We start from the raw sequence: 14,269 nt of genomic DNA, 5'->3' as shown, positions 1-14,269 counted from the left end.
CTCACAGTTCTTGGAGGCGTGTCACATATGACACGGGCGCATCTACACACAGACTGTAGGCGACATCCACTAGTTCATCAGGTAGCTTGTGTTTGCTCCTTGATATTCCAGATTTCATCGTGACATTGCAGGTACTTCCACATGGGATGTATTGTCAGAGATGATGTATATTTGTTGAGGTTTTGCTGGCTGTGAGTCACGCAGCAAACAACCGCCGCAGCGGTTACAGCATATAGTGGGAAATTTGTGGGTGTATGAATTTGTGGGAAGTCTATGTACTGTCAGATTTACTGCAGCCTTTGTTGAGGGTCGAGTGAGGTTTTATTGAGCTGGGGGATTCTCAAATGTTGAGATCCTTTCGGTGATACAGGTCTTGGAGCGATCCCTCGAGCACCCTTAGATAGGCAGCTAGGATGTATTGACTGTGAGTTAGACAGTTGGGATTGCATCTTTTCTTTACTGCCGTTGAGGCATTGTCACAGTCTATGCTTACAGGACAGTGACAGGACAGTGAGAGACAGTGCAGGTGCAGGACAGGTTTACCCGTAGCTTACAGTGTCATAGAGACAGTGTTTTTTGAGCTATTTTTTGGTCTGTTTTTAGTACACCAGAGCCATTTTACAAAGGAGACTCTGCCAAAATTTCTACAGAATTTGAAGCTTTCTTGGTGCATCTGACAGGTTGATATTGGTTCAGAGGTCAGTTTACAGGGGAAACTCTGCCGAATTTTTCCCAGAAAAGTAAACTACTATGAAGCGTAGCTATGGCTGGATCATAGGACACTGCTCTTTACAATATCAAGAAGCTGGATGGAACCAATTTCCCATTGTGGAAGAAGCAAATTTGGCACGTGTTGGTACAAAAGAAGCAGATAAAACCTATAAAGCTCAAGGGGATAAAACAAGAAGATATGGACGAAGATGAATGGAGCGAAATGGATGAATTGGCACTTTCTACCATTATGCTGACTTTGGCAGAAAGCGTTTACTTCAATGTAGCAGACGAGATGTCGGCTTATCAAGCATGGTTAAAGCTGAGTGATCTTTATGAGAAGCAGAGTGTAGCTTCATAGGTATACTGGCTTAAGAAGCTTGTTGACTTGAAGGTGAAAGAAGGGACACCTATGTCCAATCATCTGAATGAATTCAACACAATCTATAGTCAGTTGTCAGCTCAAGGTGTCAAGTTTGATGAACGTGTTAGAGCTATGTTTCTGTTGATCACATTGCCGAAAAGTTGGGACACTTTTCACACAGCTTTGAGTAATTATGCACCTCCAGATGGTTTGAACATAGCAGGTGTAGAAGGAAGTCTGCTTACTGAAGAAACCAATAGAAAGACAATGGACAAAGGCAAAGGAACAGCCTTTTGTCAGGGGAAGGACCAAAGAAAAGTACAAAGGTGGAAAGAGGAATCAGTCTCGTAGCAAGTCCCGCAGTGCTAAAGGCAAGAGTGACATAGAATGCTACCATTGTGGCAAGAAGGGTCACATGAAAAGAGACTGCAGAGAATGGAAAGCAGAAAAAGGCAAAGAGAAAGCTGAAGACCATGGTGAGAAGAACAAGTCCTCAGTGAAGATTCAAGAAATAAATGTGACAAACACTGTTGCAGAGGATGACAGTCTAGTGTCAGGAGACATCTACTTCTTGAAGAATACAATGGACTCAGCTCTTCTTACAGCATCTGATGGAAATGCACTGAGTGACTGGATATAGACTCAGGGGCATCACTTCATGTGTCTCCAAACAAGGAGTGGTTTACCTCTTATGTGACCACTAGAGATCATGTTCGCTAGGCAATGGGAAGACATGTGAGATCTTAGGTGTTGGAGATGTTCAATTGAAGTTTCAGAATGGCTCTTCTTTCACACTGAAGAATGTGAGACATGTTCCCGTAATTACAAAGAGCTTGATCAGCACAGGTTTAAACACTTGATGATGCTGGCTACGTCACCACTTTTGTACAGAACATGTGGAAGATATCCAAGGGTTCTATGACAGTAGCACATGGAGTAAAGTCTGGAGGACTTTACATGATTTATGTATCAAATGTCTCTAAAAATGTAATCAATGTAACCAAGCAGCCGAACGTTTCTTTGTGGCATAGCCGGTTAGGACATATGTCCAAGAAGGGAATGGAAATCTTGTCTCATTCTGGTTATTTGCCTGGCTTTTCATTTAATGATTTTGAATTCTGTGAACATTGTCTGTATGGTAAGCAAACACAGCAGCCACATAAGCATAGAAGCAGTAGAAGAGATACACAGTTGGCACTTGTTCATAGTGATTTGTGTGGACCTATGCCTAACCTATCTCTAGGGGGAGCTTCTTACTTTATGACATTTATAGATGATTACTCGAGGAAAGTATGGGTTTACTTTCTCCAGCACAAGGATGAAGCGTTTAGTGTTTTCAAAACGTTTGTGACACTTGTGGAGAATCAGAGTGGCAAGAAGCTTTAAATGCTTACGCACTGACAATGGTGGAGAGTATGTTTCAAAGGCCTTTCAGGACTTTTGTGAGTCAAAAGGTATAAAACATGAACTTACTGATCCTTACAATCCTCCTCAAAATGGTGTTGCTGAGAGGATGAATAGGACCATACAAGAGAAGGTCAGAAGTATGTTGTCTAATGCACAGCTGCCAAATGGGTTTTGGGCTGAAGCTGTATCAATAGCTGTTCATCTTGTAAATAGATCTCCTAGCAAGGTTTTGCAGAAGGATTCAGTGCCAGAGATGGTATGGTCAGGCAAGGTGCCCTCATACAAGCATCTCAGAGTCTTTGGCTGTGAGGCATATACTCACGTTGCAAAGGAATTTGGAACAAACTTGAGCCAAAGAGTAGAAAGTGCATCTTTCTAGGCTATGGTAATTCTGGTGAGATGGGGTACAGACTTTGGGATCCCGAATCCAAAAAGGTTATCCGTAGCAATGATGTTCACTTTAATGAAGCCAAATATCATTCTAAACCAGAGAAAGTTGAGGAGATTAGAAGAGTTGTCTTCCAAGAAGATGGACCTGCACGTGCAAGACAAAATGTCACGGCTCAAGAGGAGCAAAGACAGGATAGATTGGAACCACAGGTTTTGGCTGAGCCTAAGCCACCTATTGTGCGTAGATCTGGACGTCTCACAAGACCTCCTGAAAGGTTTGTTCCATCTATGAACTATGTCATGTTGTCTAATTGCAATGAGCCTTCATGTTACAAGGAAGCAGTGCAAATGAAGGACTCTGGGAATTGGCAATTGGCCATGCAATCAGAGATGACAGCTCTGCATAAAAACCAGACATAGAAGCTAGTTAAATTACCACGGGGCAAAAAGGCTCTACCCTGTAAATGGTTTTACAGGTATAAGATCACAGCTCATGATAGTCAGCCAAAGTACAAAGCAAGGCTTGTTGCCAAGGGCTTTAAGCAAGAACAAGGCATTGACTTTGATGAAGTCTTCTCTTTGGTGGTCAAAATGACTACATTGAGATGCTTTCTACGTTGGTTGCCATATTAGATTTGGTGTTGCACCAAATGGATGTCAAGACAGCGTTCTTGCATGGTGATTTAGATGTGGAAATTTACATGTAGCAGCCAGAAGGGTTTGTTGAGAAAGGCAAGGAAGATTGGGTATGCCAGTTGTTAAAGAGTCTTTATGGCTTAAAACAATCATCGAGGGCATGGTACCATAAATTCCACAAGTTTATGCTTTCTCAAGGCTACAAACGTAGTGAGTTCGATCACTGTCTATATACAAAGAAGGCTAAGGATGGTAGTTGGTTGATCCTTATTTTGTATGTGGATGACATGTTGATTGTTGGAAAGCACTTGGAAGAAATTTCAGCTTTGAAGTCAAAGATGGCAAAATCGTTTGACATGAAAGACATGGGTGAGGCAAGTCATATACTTGGTATGCGCATTGAGAGAGACAGAAGAAGTTGATTTGGTTATCTCAAACAGAGTATATTGACAAGGTTTTGCAACGTTTCAATATGGAGAAGGGAAAGGCATTGAGTGTTCCATTTCCACCATATGTGAAACTTAGCAAACAAGATTGTCCTGTGTCTGAGGAAGAACAGGCTGAAATGGATAAGATTCCATATGCATCTGCAGTGGGTAGTTTGATGTATGCAATGATTGCTACTCGCCCAGACATTGCATTTGCAGTGGGAGTAGTAAGTCGATACATGTCAAACCCAGGCAAGAAACATTGGGAGGCAGTGAAAGGAATATTGAGATACCTAAAAGCTACAAAGAGTATGCGTATATGCTATGGGAGTCAGGAGCTAAGTGTAAAGGGTTTTACAGACTCAGATTATGCAGGTGACTTAGACAACCTAAGGTCTACGTCAGGGTATGTCTTTACATTGGCTGGTGGAGCAGTATCATGGCGTTCTAGATTACAAGATTGTGTTACTCAGTCTACTACAGAGGCTGAATATGTTGCAGCATTAGAGGCATGCAAAGAATCAATTTGGCTTAATCGACTAGTAACAGATTTGGGAATCAAAGAAGAGATGCATGTGTTATATTGTGATAGTCAAAGTGCTATACAATTGGCTCGCAATCCAGTTTATCACTCAAAGACAAAGCATGTAGATGTGAAGTATCATTTCATCAGGGAAATGCTCGAGGATAAGCAACTTCAGCTTGTCAAAGTTCACACCACAGAAAATCCTGCTGATCTACTTACAAAAGGACTTCCCTCAGAGAGATTTGCACATTTTCGCAAGCAGTTAGGTGTAGGGTAGTACATCACTTCTCTACATCTCTTGTATATTAGCTTGTATAGTAGCTTCTCTCACACTTAAAGTACCACATTGGACTTTAAGTGGGAGGTTGTTGGGGTATAAAGCCCAATGTGGTCGCCCAGGTAAGTGGGCAGGCCGCCAGGTATGTACACATATTCTTTTGTTAAAACCTAATAAGAACTCACTATGCTCTATACATTACAATAGAGCGAGTTCACCATATTGTCGTGCTCTTCTTCTCGCACTCTCTCTCGCGTCGCACTTCCACTCATACTCCTTCATTGAGATGTAAATCTCAAAACTTGTCTACATATTTGTGGATAGACTCATAGGATAGAAGCTTCAAAGTCCACCATTTGGTAAGTACTTTGTCCTTTGCATCGCCTGCAAGGAATTGCTTCGTGATGGAAACTCGTATAGTTTTCCATGTCTTTGGGGCTTTGCCGTTTCCACGAAGGCTAGCCCACCATTGACGAGCCAATTTTTGGAAGTGCATAGCTACATGGTGTAGCTTGGAGGACTTTGTGAAGCCCTCGTCTCCAAAGGCCGCATCAAATTGCTGGATGAAGGCCAATGCTTTGTCGGTGGCACCAAAGGTACCATCATAAGTGAGAAAGAGATACTCTTTCCTCCCTCTTTGAACTTCTTGAGATTTTGTGACCTTCACCATACAGGGTAAGATTTGTGATGTCCTCCTCCCTTATCTTCTCTAGGAGAATAACCATAGCATTCGTCAGAAGAGGAGGAAGGTGAAGAAGAAGGAGAAGAGGGTGACCTCTTTCTTGCCCTTTTCTTCCTTTGTTTCCTCTCTTCCCTTTTGGAGTGACGAGGAGAAGGACTGTGGGTTGACCGTTTCCTCTTGGGAGGAGTTGGCGACCGTTTAGACCACCGTCTTCGTGGAACTACATCTTTTGAAAGAAACTTAGAGATTCATTATTTTCTCGTTCTTTGGATTCCTCCTCTTGTATGGGAGAAAGTCTTCTTTTGGGGTCTCATTAAAAGGCCTCCTAAGATCTCTCTCTCCTCTTGGAGAGGAAGGGAATTCCCATAAGCACGAAGTTGTTGAGTAACTTTGGCTTGCAAAGCAAGGTTACCCATAGCTTGCTGCAACCTAGTAACAAGATAGTTGGCGAACATGGGGGCATCATCATTAGCACCTTCATGTGCAAAATCAAATTTATCAATGTTCATTCTACTCTCTTGATTATTGTCAACCATGCTAATTAAACTTATGTATAGGATTACTTTGTGCTTTGATAGCCTCAAAAACCTTAGTCGCTACTCTTCTTTACCTTTGAAAATCAGTTCTTAAGCAGCCACACCCGTGGTTTAGACACTGTTGATTGCAAATACTAGAGTGGAGAGGTTCTGACATTGCTCATTTGATTATGGTTCCTATTGAGCTTGCTCGTAGCTCAATACTAGTAAAGCCAAAGGCAAGCCCCGAGAGGCTCCATTATTAAGACTATAGTTCCCAACGGTGTACCTCGAACTAAGTCCTTCTGAACCAAGATAATAGATCCCTGTCCCACTTACCCTATTGCAATAAACAGGCCCAACCTCTCATGGAAAACTTAAGCACCTCTCTTCTTAAGCAAGAAAAGAGAAACCAATAGCTCTGATACCAATGTAATGGAAATGGCCTATGAACTTTGAAAATAGCGGAATTAAGAAAATTAAAAACAGCGTTTTTGTGAGACTACTTTGAGAACATAGAGGGTGAACTTAATTGATGGTAGAAACATAATCATAGTACTTAATTAACTTGGAATGGACAATACTTTTGCAAGAGAGAGAGTTTAGAGAACTTGACAACAATTGAGGACCGTATTTATGTGGAGCCGACGGTCCCCCCTCCAATAGGCTTTTGTATTATAGATTCTCCCATCAAGAGAGACTTGGTACAATACAATCTTTGTGTTCCTTGTGACCTAGGTGATGCAATGAAGATGGAAATCTTCATGCATCATGAGCATAACATAGACTTTGTAAAAAGCATTAACTATCCTGAGCCTCAGTCCCAAGGCCTCAAACACCTTCAAAGGTAGAGAGAGCTAGCAAGGAATGAGGGTAGGGAAGAGGAAGAAGAAACATTCATACGAGAAAGAAATAGTTCCTCACTTATCGTCACTCTTCTTGCTAGCACACAGAATAGCATAGTAATGAAGATGGAGAATATGGCAAGCTTAAGCATTGAAGCATGGCTCTTGGTTGGATTTGCATTCCATAGCCAAGAGTGTTGGTGTAGGCTCTCAACTTCTCTACTAGCTTGAATAAGGAGAAGGAGCTCTTACACTTTTCACTTCACACAATGAGTGTGTGTGTGTGTGTGTGTGTGTGTGTGTGTGTGTGTGTGTGTGTGTGTGTGTGTGTGTGTGTGTGTGTGTTGGGGGGGGGGGGGGGGGGGGGGGGGGGGGGGGTATACCCCCAAGCAACCCCCCTTCTTGCTTTGGTCGACCCCCTCTTCTAGCACTCGCTGGCACTTGATTGGACCTCTTCAAGCTTGGCCAATCATAGGCTTAGTGCATATCAAGTAACAAGGGTAGCCATGGGACAAGTGTCCCCCTTTTCCCTTTGAGAGAGAAGGCTTGATAAATTCAAAAACAATTAATTAAATCAACTAAATTATCATTGGACCCCTTGGGAGGCTAACCAATAGGCTTTAGGCACACTATGAGGGCAACATGAAGAGGAGGTTGACAAGTGTTGTGGCTGCTTTCTTTGTACCAAGGATGCCTTGTGAGAGGGTGTATGTGTTCTCTCTCTAGCCCCTAGAATGAGGGCTCCCCCCCCCCCCCCCCCCCCCTCGTGTAGGGATATGTATTGAATTTGAACACCTTACCCCCTCAAGCACCTTAGTCAGCAAGCACGACAAGTTGTTGTGGTTCATCAACACAGAGAAAACTAATCTACACAACTACTCCATAGCCTCACAAAATGCAAGACTACAATCAGAATTAGCAAGGTAACACACAAACGGGATGAGACAAATCAAGAAAGTTACTAAAAAAAACACACAAAACTAGTATATTCATCAAGAATAGAACTACACATTCATAAATCACAGTCAGATCCATACAAAGTGCAGGGTGATCTTATGAAATGCTCCTCCAGACTGTGGTTATGAACAACCCAAGTCTTGGAATACAAAACAGCTATAAATATCCAATTTATCACAATCCGACAGAAGGACATCCGACTTACCAGCATACTCTATCCGATTGACCAAATAACTGACATACTAGTGTGTCTGTCAACACAAGCACCTCAAGCACCTTAGTCAGGAAGCACGACAAGCACCTCAGTTAGCAAGTACGACAAGCACCTCAAGCTTGGGCCAGGTTCCCACCTCAAGCTGGCGCAGCCCTAGCTTACCTAAGGTCAAAGGACATTTAACACTAGCCTTAGGAGTCTTTAATGAATCTAACCCTAAGGTCTTTAAGCTCCATTAGCTAGCCTTTCTCGTTGATAGATCATCTCTCATTGGCGTCGGACCGGCATCTTTGTGATCCCAACTTTTGACCCATTTGGGATATCCCACTTTCCAGAGAGCACATATGCACAATGCATGCACTTTGTAGGATAATAGAAAACCTAATGTTTCTCTACATATATTTTTCTTGGACCACTCAACCTCTCCCTACAAAGAAAGGGAAATCCTAGCTTTAAAGACAGTCTTATCAGAGATGGGTTTTCATAGAGGACATGTTAAAATAGAGCGGGATTAAAAGAGGTATAAGAATGGTCAAGATGTTGTCTATTGGTGGTGTGAAATCCAAAGTCTTCCTATCAATGCCTACAGCTAGAAGAAAATGCAAAATCCATCGTGCACAAGAAAAATAAGCATTGAGATACAACATGTGGAAAATTTTGCACAATGATGTAGTTGATCATGCAAACAAGGTGCAGCAAGGATTTGCAAGGAAAAGGTATAGAGAACTTTGGATGAAATATTCAAGTTTTGTGAATTGCAACTATGCAAATTTCTAAGAAGCTATGAAGACATTCTGCAAGACATTCATAACTGCGTGGACAAACCAGCATATCACTCACTACATGGTAATGTAATTGGTTTAATGATATGCTAATCTTTTGAGTTGCAAATATGTATCCTTATATTGTTTGTGCTTGTTATGTGTGCAGCACATTATCTGTAATCACATGCCTTGATTTGCAAGAGAATATTGTATCTTGTGTCTCTCGTCTACACAGGGCATGGAGAAAACCAACTATCAAGCTCGTAGTGGATATTTCTACCACACTTTCCATGGAGGTGGTGCAGACAAAGCCAACAGCTTAGAGAAGCTACATCATGGACGTATTGGAAACTTATGCACATGTCACATCGCAAGGAACAAGTCAAAGACATGGATTGGCCATGCATTGAGATTCGCTTTAAAAAGATATGGGAGTTATCATCTACGGTAAGACGACATACAGATTGGTAGTTACAAAAACAACGAGAGAGAAGGGTTTGGACAACATCGTTTCAAGTTGTTCCATAATTTCATACACAAACCTTAATGCATCTAGAAGACTTTATGTGATTTCAACTTTCCATAGAGTGAATGATGGTTGCAACAAAATAAAATACTTTGCAAGATTTTGGTACAAAATCAATTTGACTTTGATGCATATTTTCCATTCCACACAACCCTCCCTTATTTTTATTCTGGGCGGCCATTACCCTCATCTTGGGCGACCTTATCACCACATTTGCCTTACATATCAATTGTTAAGCACCTCATTTTTCTCCAATAATTCATGTCTGTCAATGGTGCGGAAAAAACCCAAAACTTTCTTGGCATTCCCATGTTCCGCCGCTTATTCCGCAACCAATGTTCACCAAGAGACAACATCCCAAACAAGACGCTCCTCATTCTGTGATGTATGAAGTGCACCACATTTGGCATAATCATCGACCAAAGCACTGCTAAGTATCAAATTAGGTATACTTATTGACTAAATCCTTGGCAATTGCATCACATTTGGCATACATCTCAACCAAGCATTATTAAGCACTACTAAATATTAACCAAGGCATTGACAACCACTCCATTTTCGATCACAAGTCCTCAGACTTATCTGCTTTTGCATTGCTTTTCCCATGCTCATGGAACCGTGTCACTGAAAGAGAACTATATCAATCATAACTTGAGCAATTGATACCAGATTTGAGCGTTGTAAAGCACATGCTCTAGCCCATGCCAAACACTTTCACCTAAAACCCTATAAAACTAAAGCCGATCACTCGGACATGCATCTTGAGACCGACTCAATAACAGTTGAACCGACCCTTGAAAAATATTAACGTGCCCATGACTCCCGTTTGGAGTCCGATTGACAAACCGTAAAAACACGCATGAAAAGCACTTCAAGCACTATACAATCGACCCATAGATCTACACTTTGACAATGGCTGAGCATCCCGACTTACAGGCATCAGAAACACTTATTGGCCCCCAAAACCACATTTTATTTGGCATACATTTACCTTTGCACTTGCTTGTCACCTTGCCCCAATCGCTACACAATTAGCATGTAAACTTCAAACATCCTGAGTGCAACCAATTGCGAATCGGTTGCCTCTTTACCCCAAACAATACATGGGAAGCATGTGACATAATCAAAATGTATGAGCTGCATCTTCGGATGCAGTTATGAGAGGCTTCAAAAGGGGTGGGAAACTGCTTGAAATTCACATCTATATGTATATTCTATAATGGCAGAGAGAGTGCACTTTACACGTGTCAAGAACTGCGAAATGAAGGCTACAATCTAAACATCCTCTGCTCACGGTAGAGAGAGAGAGAGAGAGAGGCCGACGAAGGCATCTATATGTATTCAATAACGGCAAAAAGAGTGCATTTGACAAGTGTCGAGAACGAGCAAAATGAAGGCCACAATCCAAAAGTCCTCTGCGCACGATAAAGGGGAGAGAGAGAGGCCGCCGAAGGCGGCCGGCCGTACTAGTGTGACTAACCGCTGTGAGTGTCCACCATGCAGTGCTAAACAGTTGATCTGGCCCAATCACATTGTATGCAATGACAATCTACACTCTAATCAGAGCTGTTCTCCTGAGAGTCAAGATGCTCTCTTGACTAAAAATGGCCCATAGAGCACGCGCACTCATTTTTGGACACAATCTTGGGCTGGCACCTTGCAGGATTATTGTTCCTGCGAGATGACCATTGAGGGGCAGCACTTAGTACTCCGACCAGGACTCAAGACTCGGACTCGAGGCTCCATGAGTTAGAAAGTGCAACATCAATTCCAACCTTTCCCACAAAATCACAAATCCCAAAAACAGACCAAACAATTACCTTCCAGAATGACAAAGACCAAACATTAGACGTTTCTATGAAAACAGACAAGCACTGTGTGAGGAACAAGCTCCACAACTCTAATGTGGGCCTTTCACAACTCTGAAACTAACATAATCCCACCCACAATTACAGTGAAAAGAGGGCGGTGTCAGCCAATCAACTCATTTCATCCTCAGGGACTGCCTCTTTCCCCACCTTTGAAACTACAGTTCTACTGTTTTCCTTATTTTCTTTAATACAATTCCTGTTTTGTCTTTTTTTTTTTTTTTTTTTAACTCATTTCATCCTCGAGCTTTCTTCAAAAACATCTTTGCAAGACTCCCAAATGGGTTAAACCAAGACAAGCCTCCCAAACCATTGGCACATCAGGAATCATTCATGGATTGCGGATAACAACCGTGTTAAACATGGAAACATCATCAAGAATTGTAGGGTTACAAACACAATCCAATAAGGTGTGACATGACCAGTTTGAGCCACATCTTAGAATTCAATTATGAGAGTTCAAAAAATATGGGTATTAATGATGGGACGGTGGCACCTGCTGATATTTACATGTGACTACTCACAGTATACCCTGCGGCGCTAAACAATCGCTCTGGCTACTCCTTGTTGAAGCCCTTGAACTCCAGGAGGCCTGATAACATCCAATTTGATCCCAGCATGCAAAAACAACCTGCGGTCTAAGTGGCCGGAGCTGCTCTCTCCCTCTAGAGTCAAGATGAGAGTAACCTTAACCCTGCCCTCAGATCCTCCGAAGTGATTGTTACCAACTCATTAACATCACAACAGTCTAACCCCAATCTATGATCCAAATTCTCCCTGGCATTGATCAACATGGGCCATACAAGGCCACCATTTAAAACTTGCCGTTGTTTCTCTGTAGTTTCCACATCAAGTAGCTGGGCAATTGCATCTGCCGTGCAGTTATCATGAAGCCTGAAACCAAACATCAAGCTTTCTATGCCCGCAGCATTCATCTTCAAAAGAGCCATTTCCCCCAACTCCTGAGTTGTAAAGTTATCGAAGTAAAAATACTTGGTGACTCTTCTGGAAAAGCCTTATTTGCAAGTGATCACCCGTTTCATGGGTTCTGCATAGCCAGCAAAAATGACTACAACCAAACCGTTGTCCATTATGGACATAATTTCTTCAAGGGCTTCCAAGCCATAATCTTTGTCATCAGATTTCTGTAGTGGCATGAGTCTGTAGGCCTCATCGACAAAGAGGATACCACCTTCTGCTTCGTGAATCTGCCAACGTTTGTCAGAAGCTCAGAAATTACAAATAACTATACCAGCACACATTCCACAAAATTTGCAACAAAGTAGTGTCAAAAACAATATAGCTAACCTTTTTCCTTGTTCTAGGACCTGTATGACCAACAAATTCTCCAACTAGATCAGTTCGCTGAACCTCCACCACCTTGTCTGTCGGTAAAACACCAACCATGTGTAACAATTTTCCTAATATGCGAGCAACCATGGTTTTTCCTGAAACAAAGATAACTGATTATAGCATAAACTTTGATGAAGTATAAAACCAACTGAGACCGGGGGAAAATCAGTGCATTTCAAACCTACCTGTTCCAGGATTGCCTAGAAACGCCATGTGTGGGGGCCTTCTCACAGCAACCTTTAGGCCTAACGCTTTCCGCCTGTCATCAAGTAGCATGCCCTTGGCCCATTTCCTCAGCTGCACTTTCAAATCATGCAATCCTATGACCTGCTGAAGTTCTGCCTCCAAGGCATCCATCTTTAACTGAGAGCTTTCACGAACTTGCATAGCCTTCTCCTTCATTTGCTGATCCAAGTGGCTTTGAATCAGAGCACATAGCTTTTGGTGACTCGGACTCTTAGGAAGATGTGAAATGGGCGTTTTCCCCTCCTGCAATTTGCAACACATGGACGATATATTACAAATGTGACACCACACGAATTGATCAAAGCTCTGAAGTAACACACGATCAGAATAGGGTAGAGCTACCATACATTATCAGTCACACTAGCATCAGCTCGAAAATGAAGCAAGGTCTCTACAATTGAATGATCTTCATGTTTAACAGAGTACCAGACAGCCAAATGTAGGGGTGTCATTCCATTCTGCTTTTTCCAACATCAATTTTAAGCGTTAGTGATCATAGGATTCAGAAAACAGATTAATTGTACAAGAAAAAAGAGCAAAAAAAAGAAGGGTGATGACAAATTACACCAGCTTTTGCTTCTAGGTTGGCTTTGCCTTCCAGTAGAATTTTTGCAACATCTGAACAGCCATTCTTCGACGCCAAGTGTAAGGCTGTTTCACCATACTGATTTATCACAATAAGATAAGACACAAAGACACTCCTGCAAACTGTATAAACTTCGTGAAAGCCTTCTGCACATACCATATTCTTCGATTCCATCTCAGCCTTCTCTGTGCCTTCCCATTCAAGAAGAAGCTTCACGATCTCTGCACGGTTGCTTGCCGCAGCAACATGGAGGGGAGTCTGTGACATCTGCATAAGCCAGAAAGCTCAGATGCATCACACGAAAGCAGAATCAACAGAAACGAGTCAAAAACGTAGTGAGCATACCACAGGATTGCGCTCATTGATGAGTGCTGGACTTTCCTGCAACTTTCTCTTGAGGCCAACGACATCACCCGCTTGAGCAAGGGAATGCACAGAGGTTGCACGAGCACGAGCACGCCGCTGGTGCAGGGCCTGTTGCAGGTCCATTTCTACAAGGTAATGTATGGGACTTCAAGCCCCCTTTCTCTGTGGAAGCAAGCACGCCCTTGCTCCAGCTATTGCTGGCGATGTCGAGAGAAGTAATTCGGAATGGACTCGACAGTGTAAAAGCCGTAATATGTGTACGCAAGCCTGACTGCCCATGTGCGTAACCGCGCAGTATGGGAGTCCGGTTTGTGGCTACGGTGCGTGGCAATTGTTTTTTGGGGAAATTACCAAAATACCCCTCTAATTTGAGGAAATTCCCAAAATACCCCTCAAAAATTCCCAAAATGCCCCTGATATTTTGTCATAAATTTTCAAAATGCCCTTCAAATTTTCCAAAATTCCCAAAATACCCCTGGTTGTGAGACTAAATTTCTCGAATAATAATTTTTTTTGTAGGTCTTCACAAGAAGAGTGATTGTCTATCGTACAAGATGCTAAAACTACTATTTGAGTTGGTTACGTAGGCTTTGGAGATGAATTGCTTC

The 14,269-nt window shown here is 42.3% G+C and overlaps 1 pseudogene across 1 annotated transcript; it reads right to left on the bottom strand.

The window, feature by feature from the left end:
* Positions 1–11,430: 11,430 nt before the first annotated feature.
* On the bottom strand, positions 11,431–13,936 carry LOC147448895 (protein CfxQ homolog; annotated as a pseudogene). The gene is made up of 7 exons (XR_015189382.1): positions 13,641–13,936; positions 13,452–13,562; positions 13,275–13,373; positions 13,057–13,167; positions 12,649–12,952; positions 12,419–12,558; positions 11,431–12,318 (listed from the first exon to the last, which is right to left on the bottom strand). The product of XR_015189382.1 is annotated as a protein CfxQ homolog (transcript).
* Positions 13,937–14,269: the final 333 nt, after the last annotated feature.

Source organism: Adiantum capillus-veneris, chromosome 10 (genome assembly GCF_014529385.1).
Source record: "Adiantum capillus-veneris isolate H3 chromosome 10, ASM1452938v2, whole genome shotgun sequence".
Classification (NCBI taxonomy): Eukaryota; Viridiplantae; Streptophyta; class Polypodiopsida; order Polypodiales; family Pteridaceae; genus Adiantum; species Adiantum capillus-veneris.
This window is presented reverse-complemented; position numbering and strand designations above follow the sequence as displayed.